Source organism: Heterocephalus glaber, unplaced genomic scaffold (assembly GCF_053883595.1).
Source record: "Heterocephalus glaber isolate CG9 unplaced genomic scaffold, H.glaber_assembly_v1.0 deba00001428, whole genome shotgun sequence".
In the NCBI taxonomy this organism is placed as follows: domain Eukaryota; kingdom Metazoa; phylum Chordata; class Mammalia; order Rodentia; family Bathyergidae; genus Heterocephalus; species Heterocephalus glaber.
In genome coordinates, this window is record NW_028258293.1 from 11,851,394 (window position 1) to 11,867,104 (window position 15,711).

Sequence of the window (15,711 nt, forward strand, 5' to 3'; positions counted from 1 at the left end):
TTGTTGGGAGTCATGTGACTATAATGTGTGCTCATTTCTTTTTATCTCATGGGAGAAGTTGGTTTGTATATTTCTTAATACAAACAAATAGAAAAATAGAAATAAACATTCATTGGTCAAGCTATAATTTTAAGTAATAAGAGATTTAAGAAAAAACTCTACTAATTTGTTACTTCTAGAGAATAGCAGATTTTGCAAGACATTTCGCTTTTTACTTGATACATTTATTTGTGATTTGAAAAGAAGTTGTAAATATGCGTGCATTTCTGCTGTGATTTAAAAAATGCCAGGACAAGACCATAAAGGGCCTTGAGGGACAACTAAAGAGTGTGTACTTTGTTTTTATTACAGAGCTTCCCAGCACAGCTTACACAACTTTCCGTTAGTGGTCAGCAAGAGCCCCAAAACAACAATCAGTTACAGAAAGGAAGGCAGTGTGGGGTGGAGATACACAAAGGATGAGAGACAGAAGTAGCATCAGACTAAATGTTGACAAACGTCTTGTGAGAAACATGACTCAGTGCATCCCATACTCTCATTTGCTAGCTGGGATCTGCACAGGAAACCACAGGGCTGTCCAGCATCTTGCTAAGGCTCGCCTAGGCACCACACTTCCTTCTGGCTCCTGAAGGTTCTTCACCAAGGCCAACAAGTGCTCTTTAATGACTGACAATCCCACAGGAGTCTCTTCCCTTCAACACAGGACAGTTTGTCATCTCCAGCAAGAAGAATGGAGGGAAGGTAAGAGTTTATCCAGAACTTATTTCCAAAGCCACTGTTGAATATTTCTGTTTAGTCCATATCCACATAGCTCCACATTGGAGTCGAGTTTTGCTAATCAGAGAGGCAACAGAAGGAAAACCTGATGCTCCCTCCTGATGATTTTGGTACTGATAGGGCATTCAAATCTGATAACCAAGATTGATAATCAGGGTCCATCCTGATCCAGTTAACCTTAAAACCTGTTCAACTGATGAACTCAACCACTATACCTTCTGACCCAGGACTATATGCTATGGCCCGGCCAGATGTGAGGCACTTGCAGTACACATCTACTAGCCCAGCCTAATCACAGATCTCAGCCAGTTCTTACCAGATACTAGAGCCCAGTAAGCTGTCCCACCCACTTTAAGAGCAAAGGCAATAATAGTCCGGCCATCTAGAAAAACTAAAAAGTATGCTCTGCCTGCCTGGGGTGATTAGCAGCTAGTCCACTCAGAATCATATGTGGGACCAGAGTAAATATGTACCCCTGCCATAGAAGAAGAGTAAAACCATAAAAAAGAACCTGAAAGAGAATAGTTACTAGTCTCTGTAAATGCCCCAAAATCGAAAAAGGTTACAGGATGTATAAGAGGCTGGAGACTTAGCTCAGTGGCACCGCACCTTCCTCGCAAGCACAAGGTCCTGAGTTCAATCCCCGGTACCGAAAAAAAAAAAAAAAAACCTCAGGAAATATAATATCTTCAAAAGAAACTAGAAAAGTTCCAATATTGGACTCTGAACAAAGAGAGAGCTATGAAATGACAGAAAAGTAATTCAGAATAATCCTCTTTTTTAAATCCTCTTTACGCTAAGCCTGGCAGCATAAACCTGTAATCTCAACTCTCGAGAGGCTGAGGCAGGAGCATCGCTGCAAGTTCAAGGCCAGCCTGTTCTACCTAGTGAGTTCATGGCTGACCTGAACAGCATAGCAAGGTCCTGTCTCAAAAAGAAGCAAAAACAAAAAACTTCTCTTTAAGTGAACTGCAGGAATTTAAGGATAAAGATAATGGCTGAGTAAGCAATCATCCCCCACAGAGAGACAACATTGAACTGCTAGTCATTCACCAAAGGACCTGCACAAGAGCTGAGGAAACCAGGTGGGAGACCACAGTGCCTTGTTTAAGTGTGATAAGAAAACACGCATTAAAGGAGGAAGGAAAGACTTGCCTGTGTCACACTTCCCCACCCCTAAGAAGCACAGCGTACAGGGAAATATCTGCCTTTCGAGGGAGGGGAAGAGAATTAATTCAAGCCTCAGAATTAGAATCCAGTAACAAGCCTTTTACAGACTTGGAAAACCCTTGGAAAAGTCCCCAAAGACTGAGCCTCTGGACATGCATTAGCCAGGTGACCAGGAGACTGTCCCCATCATTCATGGCCCAACCTCGGGCAGTACTTCTTGGAAGACTCCATCTGCCTGGTGGTAGTTAGGAAAGTGAGCATGAGACTTTGCCTTGGAGCTCAGGGCAAGATATACTGAGTGAGACCCAGCAGCAGGCAGAGCCAAATATCCCTAAGCCCAGGCCAAGGTTTGCCAACAGTCTCTACAACGGCCTTTACACCAAGCAGAGATCCATGCCCTACAGCGAGACTTCTTTTCCAGCCTCAGTATGGGTGTCAGTTTACCCTTAGATTGTGAAGGTCCTCATAGCTATGTGGCTGTATCATTCAGCTTTCCTGTTACTAAGACACTGTACCCAACACCTGCAACTTAGAGGAGCAAAAGTTTAATTTGGCTCATGATTTCAGGTCTGCTACCTCAGAGGCAGAAAAATCATGCTAGAAGGGCAGGGCAGAGTAAAGATGGTTTGTTCATGGTTGCCAGGAAGCAAAGCATTGGAGCAGTGCCAGAGAGGAAGGGGTCAGGGATCCCATATAGGACCCAAGCTTCCACCTTCATGACCCACCCAAATATACCCATAAGTGTACTTCACTAATCCCACAAAAGGCTCCCAAACCAAACAAGTTGACAGTTAATCTTACTCATCACAGTGACTCAAGTGTAACCTAGCTTACTGTCAGCATTGAGAGTTAAGCAACTACTTCCTCCACCAACACCCCTGGCCTCAGAGAATAGAACTTGGACAAAACTCCACCCAGTGGAGACAGAGCAGTAAGCATGGGACTTTGCCTTGGAACTCAGTATCAGATCCCTGAACCCTAACATTAGTCAGATGCCAACAACCTGTGTCACCAAACAAGTGCCCTTGGATGGAGCCTCTGGACCTTGCCTGTTACCAGGCAGAGAGACACACGGCCCCAACTGACTGAACTTATACCCTGACCAGCATTGTCTGTGGCTGACTGCAGGGATCTCAACCATGAGTTTACCACAGCAGCAGGTAGACTGTTTTGGGTAGTGGTCTTCCCTTGTGCTGCACTGGTCTCAATGGGCTGTCGGCTCTGAGTGTGACCCAGAATTGTGGCAATGGGAGCAGTATCCTTTCCATCCTTCTCCCAGTCCCATCTTGTACAATGCAGGGAGTAATAGTCTGCTTGAGGGAAAAAAAAGGTTAGAGTCAAGTTATTACATAGTAGACTGGGGCTGATCCATCTCTGATGAGGCCCAGAGCCACAAGAAACTCAGCGTGTCACATATTGATTAGACAAGGTGCCTTTGCCTACCATGACACATGGCAGAGGCTTGTAGAGACAAACCCCACTTTTTAGGCACTAGACATATCAAGTGTAGTTTCAGACAAACTTGTATTTGGCTCACTCTCTAGTGGAGAAACAGCAACAACACACCAACAGTGAAATCATTTCAAACCCAGAATTAGAGTGCTTTCTAGTGTTAAAATATCAGAAGTGACACTGGCTCAGAGAAAATATGCAGTCTGCTTAGTTTCTGGAAGGATAGACACAAGGTCAGATTACAAGCACTAAAACAAATCATAATCTTTCATTGTGCTGTTGATGTAGTCATACAACAGCAAACATCAAGAATTTTTAGGGAGGTCTGGGGTAGAATGCTTGTTTAACATGTATGACACATCAGGTTCAATCCACACCATAAAAACAAATAAATGAATAAGAAATAGAAGAAAGAGGAGGAGGAAAAGAAGAAAATAAAACCTTCAGGGCACCATGGTCTCCTCTGAAGAACAAATTAAAGTGCCAAGATATGACCAAATGGTAAACTATATGTTTAAACTCAGGGATATAAAATTCAAAAAAGTTGTTTTAATGCAACTGAAAAAAATTTTAAGAAAGTAGAGAAGAACAAATCAGTGTTCTATCAGAGAACAGAGAAATTGAAGTAATTATTAAAATCTAAGCAAAGTCTTGGAGCACAAAAGTGCACTAAATAAAATTAAAACCAAAGTAGAAGGCACCAATCACAGAGTAGATCAAAATAAATAACAATCAATGACTCAAAGACAGGCCTTTTCACAATACAGAGTTCAAGGGCAAAACAGTAACAATGATGAAGAGGAGTTTTTTAAAACTTATGAGCCTGCCTCAAAAGTGCAAGGACCCCAGTTTGATCCCTGGTACCAAAAATTAAAATTAAAATTTAAAAAAAATAAAAGCTTATGAGAATATTATGACAGCATTAAATAACAAGTTTAATAACAAAATAATTTGGGTGACTGGATTCAAGAGATATTTAAGACTGCTCAAAGAATAAAAAGCTCATTCAAAGAGATAACAGGAGAAAACTTCCCAAACCTAGAGCAGATACAAATAGCCAAGTACATTAATATCAAAAATCACTAATCAGGTTCAGCTTAACAAAGACATTAAGTTAAGCTGTCAAATGTTAAAGACAAAGATAGCATTCTCAAACAACAAGAGGAAAGGAAAAATAAAGATGTCTAATTTGATGACAGTAGAGAAGGAGCAATATAAGATTTACACCATTGTGAAGGATTGTACCAAGCAAACACTGTACCAACCAAAGGTATACTTTTAAAAGGAAGGAGAAATAATATGATTCTCAGACAAACAAAAAGCTGAAAGAAAAAAAAAAAGCTGAGAGAATTTATCAACACCCGACAAGGCCTACAAGAAATTCTAAAGAGAATTCTTCAAACAAAAAGGAAGAAATGTTAGTAAGTAAGAAGAAATCATCAGAACTTATGAAACTCATTGGTAAGAGCAATATATAGACAAGTTCAGAATGCTCTAATATTTTAAACATGGAGATTAAACCATTCATATAGTTAGAATGAAGATTTAGTACTCTGCTGTTATAAAGGAAGATAAACTGGAGACATTTATAAGTGAAGAGATGTAAGATGAGAACGCAATGTTAGGTGAAATACGTGAGGCACACAAGCTTAAATATTGCATGGTTTCTCTTATATTAGAAACACTAATGTGTGTGTGTGTGGTATAAACAAAGAGCAAAATAGAAGAGAAATACATAGAAAATTGGGAGAATTTCAAATACTTCACAAAATTACCTATTCCATTGTTTTAAAACTATTTTAATATATATGCTAATTTGTTTCATTGATACTACCACTTTATCTTAGTTCATCGAAAAGAAAGCTTTGTGTTATTAACTGTTTGTTTCTTCTTTTTAAGAATCTTTTTGGTCTATGTCTTGTATTCCAAGTAACTACTCTGAAGACAATGAAGACAAGGTTGTTATTCTCTTATTATTTTGCTATGAAATTTTTTATAAAATTAAAAATATTAATAACTACAATGATACATTCAGAGATAAGCAATATAGAAAGATGTAAAATGGGACACCCAAAACCTAAAATATGTGGGAAGTAATAGAGTTGAAGCATAGATTTTTTATTAGCATTTTTTCTTTGTTGTTTCTTTTTTATTTTTGTAAAATTCAGTTGCTATCATTTTTAAATATTTCATTATAATAAAAAGATAAAGTATGTTTTTGTGAATCACATTTATTTTTGCTCTAATCTTAGCCTTTCCTTTTTTAATAAATATGGTGTTTGATTTTTTTTCTTCTGTCTCTGGTTCTTTAAAGTACATTGATAGGTTATTTACTAGAGTCTTTTCTTAACTAAAGTCTTTTTTAAATTTTGTTTTATTTTATTAGTATATATTTGCAATACATAATGATTACATTCCTTGTGGGGAGTTCATACAAGCACATAATACATCTCAACTCCTTTTTTCATCCCATTCTCTCCCCTCACTCCACCCTTCCTTCATCCCTTCCCATTTCAGAAAGAGCTATCTCCCTACTTTCTGTTATCTATCTTTTCTTTTGCTCTTTACTTATAATTTGGGTTTCTCTTATTAGAGAAACAATGTGATTTTTAAACTTGTGGGTTCTAGTTTATTTCACTTAAAATTATGGTCTCAAGGTGCATCCATTTTCCTACAAGAAACCCAAGTTTCTTTCTTTACGGCAGAGTTGTGCTCTGTTGTGTGGAAATACCTCATTTTCTTTATCCATTCATCTGTTGATGGACATAGGCTGCTTCCAGGATTTAACTATTATGAACTGTGCTACTATAAACATGGGTATGTATATATTACTGAAATATGATGTTTATAACTCTTTCAGGAAGCTACCCAGAAGAGGAATCACTGGGTCAAATACATTTTCTAGTTTTAGTTTTTTGAGGAATCTCCATACTGGTTTCCATAGTAATTGTACTTGCTTACATTCCCACCAATAATGTTAAAAGGTTCCTTTGTCCCCACAACCTTGCTAGCATTTGTTATTATTTGATTTCCTGATGATAGCTATTCTTTCTGGAGTAATATGGAATCTCAGTGTTGTTTTAAATTGCATTTCTCTAGTGACCAGAGATGTTGAGCATTTCTTCAGTAGTTATGGGTCTTACATACTTCTGTGAGGTAACTATTCATTTCACTTGCCCATTTTTGATAGGGTCTTTTATTTTGGAGAGTCTAATTTTTTTAGGTATTTATATATTCTAAATATTAGTCCTCTGTCAAAAGAATAGCTGGCAAAAAAAAATTTCCCATTCTGCAGGATTTCTTTTCACCCTCTTTGTTTCTTTTGCTGTGTAGAAGCTTTCTAATTTGATATGATCACATTTGCTGATTCTTGGTAATTATTCCTGAGCAACCAGAGTTCTGTTCAGAAAATGTTTGCCTATGCCTATGATTTCAAGAGTTTTGCCTTATTATAGCTTGTGGCTAGATGTCCCCCGAAAGCCTCATACAGTTATAGATGGGGCCTTTCAGAGGTGGCTGGATCTAGAGTGTGTGATGCTGGGATTGATTCAAGGTGCAATGCTAGGATCAAGGGCACTAGAATTAAGGGTGTGAGTGCTACTCACCCTAAGTGTGGGTAGCCTGGAGAAGCTACAAGGGACAGAAAGGAGGCTTGTAGCTTGTCTCTTGCTTGCTTTTGCTATATTCTGCCTGCCATGAATGGTTTCTCCTCTGCAATGCCCCTCTGGCATGCCTTGGAGCTATCCGATTATAGACTGAAACTGCTACACATTGTGAGCCAAATAATCCTTTTCTCCTTTAACTTTAGGTGTCATGTATTTTGTCTCAGCAACAAGAAGAGTAACTAAGACAGATCTATCTGGTATTATCTTCCAGTGGGTTAAGTGTTTCTGCTTTAACATTCAGATCTTTGATGCATTTTTATTTTAGTTTAGTATATGGTGAGACATAAAGGTCTAGATATATGAGTCAATCTTCTCCATGTGGATAGCCAATTTCCCAACATATTTTTAAGAGGCTATCTTTTCTCCAGTGTATGTTTCTGGCCTCTTTATCAAAGATCAAATTGGTGCGATGTAATTATCAATGCTAGAGATGCCATTCTGACTTCACCAGTTTTTGTGTGCACTCACTTTTCTTTTGAGAAGTTGACCTCTGTGTGCCACATTTTGACACATGCACAACAACCATCCCATGAGATACAGAACTCTCTTCACCATGCAAAAACTCCTGTGGCCTCTCCTTGTAATCAAACTCACCTGACTCCTACTTCCCAAACCCATGGCAATATTTGACCTGTTCTCCATCTCTAATTTTATCGTTTTAAAGCTGTTATATAAATTGTATACACTTTCTAACCTTTTGTGTTTGGATTTTTCACTCAGCATAATGTCTTCAAGATCCATCCTAATACTTATGTATATTGATCATCTGTTGCTTTCCTTTCTGAGTGCTATCCCATTGTATGGGTATACAATACTATGCTCAGTTTCACTAGTCACTAAAGGAAGGACATTCGTTTGTTTCCAGTTTATTATAAATAATGCTTGTATAAACATTTGTGCACAGGTTTTTAAGTGAATATAAATTTCCTTTCTCTAGGAAAAATGCCTATTGTAGACTTCTAGTGGTACTGTGGTATATGTTTAACTTTTTCAGAAAATTAAAAAGTTTTCTAGAGTATACCATTTTATTATCTCACCAGCAATGTATGATTAATCTACTTTCTCTAAATCCTTGTCAACATTCAAATGTTCGAGTTTCAAAACTCTGAGTATTTTTCCATTTATCCACTCCTACATTAAATCTGTTCCTCTAGAGAGCACTGACTGATACACAGCTCTAAAAGGTATGTAGCGATATCTGATGTGAGTTTTGCTTTGTCTGAGGCTTCTATGCTTGGTTTATAGTTGGGGTCTTCTCCCATCTCACATGGTGATCTCTCTGTGTGTCTGTGTCCTAATCTCCTCTTCTTATCAATGCATTGCTCACATTGAATTAAGTCTCCACCAACTGGCATCATTTTAACTTAATTGAACTTTTAACATTTCATCTCTAAATACAGTCATATTCAGAGATGTTTGGGGTTAGGATTTTAGCATTTGAATATTGGAAGGATAAATTTCTGCATATAAGAATGTCCTTAATAATATTTGCAGAATAAATCCATTATATAATTTTTTCATGGTTAAAATAAATTTAATGCAAATGACATTACTAAAAATGACAAGTAACTTAATTTGCCTGTAGCATAAAAAATGAAAATGAAAATCACAAAGACTTAATATTCTGAATATTTGCACTAAATGAGAATAAATAAATAACAGGTATTAATTTGAGGGAAAAAAGGATATATCATGTAAGTTGAACTCTATATTGCATAAGGGAAGTCAACTGATCCACTCTTTCATATGATAAAATAAAAATTGAAATACACATTTACTATTGTCTTGGTCACTTTCTTCATTGCTAGGACACAAAACCCAACACACACAACTTAATAGAAGAGAGGTTTATTTTTACCTGCATTTTAGTCCATAGTTGATTGGCTCCAAGGCAGAAAACCATGGTGTAAGGGCCTAGGCAGAAGAAAGCTGCTCACATGGTGGCCAGGAAGCAGAGAGAGAAGAGAGGGGCCAGGGAGGAAGATACTCCCTTTCAGGTCATGCTTCCAGTGACCTACCTCTAACCAGGGCTCACCTCCTAACAGAAAGTTAGCTGTAGTGCCCCGTAATTAAGTCACCTTCCAAAAGCCTTGCCTATGAGTAAGTGAGGCTCTTAGGGGACATCTAGATATCAGTCAGAACAACTATTCAGAGCTAATGATAATAAAAGGAATAAAAATGGTAGCAGTAGCAAGCAGTGACCACTGGACAATGGGATCGAGGGACACTGTCAACTTGCACTTACTTGTCTGGCATTTGGAATGAAGACACACACTACTCTGTTACTACTAGATCAGGAAAACATGCAAAGAAAAAAAGAAACAGATCTTGGTGATACTAAGATAAAAATGACTAAGATAAATGACACTAAGGTAAATGACACTAAGATAAAATTTATTCTTTAGATATAAAGCCTCACAGGCAAGCTCATATTGCTTGCTATTGCTGTTGGCCTAGTCATATTTTTGGCAATTAAAGGCTCCAGAATAGCAACTATTGATAGAGAAGTAATGTCATATTATGGGATGGGAGAGGCTAATATGTGAGTAGAATTTGGAAATACCCAGAAACATCTCTGTGAAGAATCACATCACAAACCTCTCTAGTCTCCGATTTGTCTGTGCAGGAAATCATAGGGGCTGCCCAGCATTTTGATAAGCCTTGCTTGGTTTCCAGCTTTTACTCCAACTCCTGTAAGCATCTCTCACTTGAGTAGACATAGAAGGGTACTCTGATATTATTTAGTCCAAGAAAGGTTCTTCCTCTTCTGCACAGGTCAGCTCTTCACCTCCAGAGTAGAAGACAAGTAAGAGTATATGTCAAGACCTACCTTATTTATAAAATTTGTTAAGGTTTTTATCTGTTTATATTTTTCCACTCTGGATACTACATACATGGAGTCCTAAAACTTCCTTCAGAGAATGGGAGGAGACATGAAGCTTCCTTCTGAAAACTGGGTACTGGTAGCCTCAACTTCATGGGGTTATTCATAACACTGTCCATTCTGATCCATCTCCCCACTTCTCTCTTTTCCAGCCATTCAAATCTGCTGCTATCACAGGGAGACTACTGCTTCTTAAATTCATTTAATAAGCAAGGTGAATGTGGGCATTGCATCCCAGATCTGAGCTGCTGTAAACCCAGGTTTCATTGTTTTACATCTTTCCAATGTTATTCTCCATGGAACATTTGAAAAGACACCGGAAAGAAGTGGTTAGCCAAAACTGAAATAAATGACAAGTTTTTTTAGTTGACTGTTTACAAAGCTAGCCATAGTTAAGAGAAATTAATGATGCATAGTAAAGCACCCTAAGGCAAGCAAGAAAGAAAAATACATACACCCAGCTACTGGAATGACTAGAAAGATGAGCAGTTGATGGAGTAAGAACATATTTATGGCTACAGGTGAAGCAGGAGAGGATGACCAGGCAGGTGGAGAAAAACTGTCATTGCCAACACACAGCTCTGCAGGCAGAAATCCACATGGCATGAATCTTGCCACATGCCATCCAGTCTCCTGGTGGCATCTCCAGCAGCTCTAAAAGCAGATGTTCAAACTGAAGTTCCCTGAACATGAACAACAGAGATTCTCATTGTCCTCCCACATCTTCATTGGGCTATGTAAGAATGGAAGATTGTCTCTCTAAGGGAGCTCATGATGAATGGATTTATATCTGGATGCCTCTCTGCACCCTCAGAGGAGGATGTGTGGTCTTTCCAGCTGGGGCCTTTTGTCCAAATGACACTGCTAAGTCAGACAGCCATGGCTGCCTTTGTGAGGCAAGGGAGGCTTCAGGGCCCTAACTAATATTTGCTCTTATTTGGTTTCTGTCCACTTGTCATTTTTCTCCTCACATATTGTATTGGCTTCCCTTCCCCTCATTCTTGGAGGTTTTCATGATAGATCTTATTTAATACACAATTTGGGCAGCCAACTGGATTTACCCTTGAAATTACTGCTTTGCTTTCCCCTGGGTGCTGTCCGCAGTTCTGTGGTGCTGAGTCTGCAGTCAGAACAGTGGACCCTGAGGCAACAGTGCTGGGTTCATCCCACAGTGTTAAATCAGGACAAATCACTCCTCCTCTTGTGTTCCAACCCAATCTACTGTAAAATGGAATGAATGCTCGCACCTTGTAGGTCCTTGAGAGGATTCAAAGATGAAATATCTGGTAAACTCTCAATCACATTGTATTTCTCATTCAGATGTAAAGTGCTGCACTCTCCATTAAAATCTCAATGAACTTGTGGCTTTATATTCCAAGCTTTGCACTTCTGTTTCACTCAAAGATGCCTCACCTAAAAGCTTTCATCTGCAGAGAAAATTTTACAAAACATCTTCTGGGAAAAGAAATTGAGTAGGTTTGTAGTGTACATGCCACAGCACAACACTTATTATTCTTTCTTTAAATATTTCCATACTTCAAGTAGCTCTTTCAGTGGTTCTTAGACCTCAAGCTCACTTACTCTTTGACCATTATATTCCTGGCCAACTCAGCTCCAGCTCAAATCCTACTCCCACACTGCACCAAAATCCTCCTAGGTGCTCAACAAAGCTATTTTATGTCCTCACCTAAAAGGAACATTAGTGGCCAACTTCAATCATTTAAGAACACATTAGTAATTCTTCCTAACACACAGAGCTGTCCGCAAAAAGAATTATAATAAATGAAATTTTATTCCTTTCATTTTTATTTGAATGCTCTAATAGCTTTAATTATGCTTTCTTCTTTATTTTCTATTTAACCCAAAGCTTCTACTACCATTATGCTCCTCATTCATGAATTCATTCATTAAATAAATATTGAGAACACAGCATGCTGCACGTGAAGCTAGACATTAGGGAAACAGAAGTGCTCCTGACTTCGATCACTGACACACTGAGCTATTTAACTGTTATGATTTAGATCTAAAATACCCGCTGAAAGTCTCATGTGCTCAGAGATGATACTTTTGAAAGGTAATTGTACTCATCAATGCATTAGTCCATTCCTGAGTTCATAGCTGAATGTGCTCTTAGGAGAGAGTACCTGGCCTTCCTTTGGAGAGTGTATCTCCCTCTCACTACTCATCTCCCTCTGCTTGCTGGCTTCCATGAGATGAGCAACTATCCTCTGCCAGGCCTTTCCACCATGCTGTTTCTGCCAGCTAAGGATAGAACTCACTGGAAACTATGAGTCAAATACATCTCCTTTCCTTTAAATTGTGGGTGTTGGGTATTTATTTTGTCCCACATTGGGAAAATAGCTAATACATGAGTGCACCGGGACCAGCCATCCTCATACCTGTTTGAGCAAGTGGTAACATTCCCCTCATGCCCCGAAGCAAGGTTTCTTTATTCTACATGGACAGGGCACACTTAGTCACAAACATGGTCCAGAGTCTTTGTATTTTTCCATTTTTTACCTAAGAGAAAATTTCTGGCCCAGGACAGCACAATGCCTCGGTCCATAGTTCTTTCTTATTCTCACAGACCCCACCTTAGATTTTTCTCTTCCTTCCTCAATAAATTCTGGACACATAGCATAGCTTCTGGAAGGAATTGCTGAGATCCATGTGCATGACTGGAGTACAGAATTTTACTCTGTCTGTAGACCTGTGCAACAGTAGAGAGACCCAGCACTTACAGTCAATAATAATTGGTTTTGAATACAGGTTTTATGGGTCTCCAGCCTTTGACAGATTCCTTAACTTCTACAAGCCTTTGTTTGTTCCTGGGAAAACAGGAACAGTGATTCCCACATAGCACGGTGGACCTGAAAATCAGGCATCATGCAGCAGTTTCTCAATTCTTGTTTCTGTTCCCAGGGGCACAAGCGGAGAGTTTGTGAGCATGAATCCAACCACCCAGCTGGTGGCATGGAACCCACAATGGTGAATACAAGTAGCTCAACTGTTCTTCCACCTGTCAACAATGAGCTCCTGATCCCAGAATGGCTGATCTTCATCATTGCCCTGATTGGGCTCGCTGGAAATGCAATTGTGCTGTGGTTCCTGGGATTCCGCATATCCAGGAACGCCATCTCAGTCTACATCCTCAACCTAGCTGCCGCTGACTTCCATTTCCTCTGTAGCTTCATCATATTCTACCTGGGGAAACTCACTGGCAACATTAACCACATGTACTACCTATACGTACAGTCCATGGGGTTGTCTTCCTACATCACAGGCCTCAGCATGATCAGTGCCATCAGCTCCGAGTGCTGCCTGTCAGTCCTGTTCCCCATCTGGTACCACTACCACCGCCCAAGATACATGTCAGCTGTCGCATGTGCCCTGCTCTGGGCTCTGTCCCTGCTTCTTATCATTCTGATACACACCTTCTGCAGCTTATTGTTTAACAATAAATATGATCTATGTTCGATAATGCACTTCATCACAGCTGCATGGCCGATCTTTTTATTAGTGATTCTCTCTGGGTCCAGCCTGGCCCTGATGGTCAGGATCCTATGTGGATCCAAGAGGTTGTGACTGACCAGGCTGTATGTGACCCTTGGGCTCTCAGTGCTGGTTTTCTTCCTCTGTGGCCTGCCTGTAGGCATCCTGTGGTTTATGTCCTACAGGATTCGTCTTAGGATTTCAAATGATCTTTGAAGTATTTCTTTTTTCCTTTCTAGCATTAATAGCAGTGCCAACCCCATCATTTACTTCTTTGTTGGGTCCTTTAGGCAGAAACAGCATCAGTGGCTGCAGCAGAAGTCTCTGAAGCTGGTTCTGCAGAAGGCCTTGGAGGACACAACTGAGGAGGAAAAGAAAAGTGAAGAAAGTCTTCCTCAATAAAGTGTGGAAATGTCAGTATACCTTTAATGTACTAATTCTGTATCTACTAGGGTTCACTCAGAGAAGAAATACCTTTAGAAGATTACATAAATAATTGTGAAGGACCATAACCCTTTACAGATATAGATATACATTTACATACCAAGAGATATATTTGTAGAAATAGAGACAGAGAGACATAGATACAGACATATGTCCACATATCTATGATTCTCTGGGGCTAGTTTCACAAACAACAGCAGAACTAAATTATTGTAACATAGACCATATGGCTATAAAAACTAAAATATTTACAAACCTGTGCTTTCTCTCACCATGTGTATGTTTGTGTATCTGTGTGCATATGTGCCAAGTTATTTCAGGCTGTTGGCAATTTACCTGAACACCAGGCTGAAACTGTGCATAATCAGAGAGTTATTTATTAATAGCCATCACTCAACATTTTTCAATCAGTCAACAAATTATTCAAACAATTTAAATAAAATAATTTCTTGCTAAATGGCTATTTCTTTATTTTAACCATTCATCATATTTTTTTCATTCATTGATTTTATTGGTACATTTTAAGTATACAATATGCTGACATTCATTATTGGGAATTTGTACCTTTACATAATATATCTTGGCTCTTATTTTTTCTCCATTGCCCTGCACTCCCTTCAACTCCTCCACCCCTCCCTATTTACAAAGACTTTGTTCCCATGTTTTTCCTTTTCTCACATTTATTCCTTTCCCTTCTATCCTTTCCCCTACCCCTCACAATTCCCCTTCCCCTTTGCCACTTTTCTTCCTATTTCATATTATCTATTATACATTTTGATCCTTATTTACACTTTCAGTTTCTCACACCAGAGACACTGTTTTGTTTTGTTTTTTGTACATCCTTTTATTGGTACATTTAGGTGTACAATATAATGACATTCATCACTGGAGATATGCACCTTTACATACACTCTTGGTTCTTATTTTTCCCCCTTCCCCTGCCCTCCCTTCAACCCCTCCATCCCTCACTATTTGGTATTTACACAAGTGTGTCCTATTTATTTCACGTACCTCAATGTGCAACCATTTAGCTGGAAATGTCTCTAGTTTCTCATTCTTTATGGCTGAGTAGTTCTCCATCTTGTAAAAAGCGCGCACACACACACACACACTCACATTTTCTTTATTCAGTCTCCAGTTGATGGGCATTTGGGCTGTTTCCAAGTTTTAGCTATCACAAACTGTGCTGCTATGAACATGGGTGCACATATATCACTGTGGTGAGATTCTTTTAATTCTTTTGGGAAGATACTCATCAGGGGAATAGCTGGGTCCAATGGGACCTCTAATCCTAGTTTTTTGAGATATCATACACTGATTTCCACTGTGGTTGCACCAATCTACACTCCCACCAACAGTGGAGAAGGGTTCCTTTTTCCCCACAGCCCCAACAGAATTTGTTATTGGTTGATTTCATGATAGCAGCCATTCTTTCTGTGGTGAGGTGGAATCTCAGCATTGTTTTCATTTGCAATTCTCAAATGACCAGTGATGCTGAACATTTTTTCATGCGTTTATTTGCTATTTCTATTTCTTTGAGAAATGTCTGTTCATTTCAGATGCCCATTTTTGGATTGACTTCTTAAATTTGGGTGGTCTGGTTTTTTTTTAAGTTCTTTATAGATTGAAGATAGTAGACCTTTATCTGAGGAACAGCTGGTAAAAATTTTTCCCACATTGTGGGTTGTCTCTTCACTCTGTTGGTGGTTTCTCTTGCTGTGAGAAGCTTTTTAATAAGAAGAGATCCCATTTGTTGATTCTTTGTGCTAGTGCATATGTGACTGAGGTTTTGTTCATGAAATCTTTTCCTATGTCAATGTCTTCAAG

At 38.9% G+C, this 15,711-nt stretch overlaps 1 pseudogene across 1 annotated transcript; it reads left to right on the forward strand.

The window, feature by feature from the left end:
• Positions 1-88: 88 nt before the first annotated feature.
• Positions 89-14,295, forward strand: LOC101711680 (mas-related G protein-coupled receptor member X2-like; annotated as a pseudogene). Its single transcript, XR_015451419.1, has 3 exons — positions 89-741; positions 5,299-5,357; positions 12,871-14,295. The product of XR_015451419.1 is annotated as a mas-related G protein-coupled receptor member X2-like (transcript).
• The last annotated feature ends 1,416 nt before the right edge of the window (positions 14,296-15,711 follow it).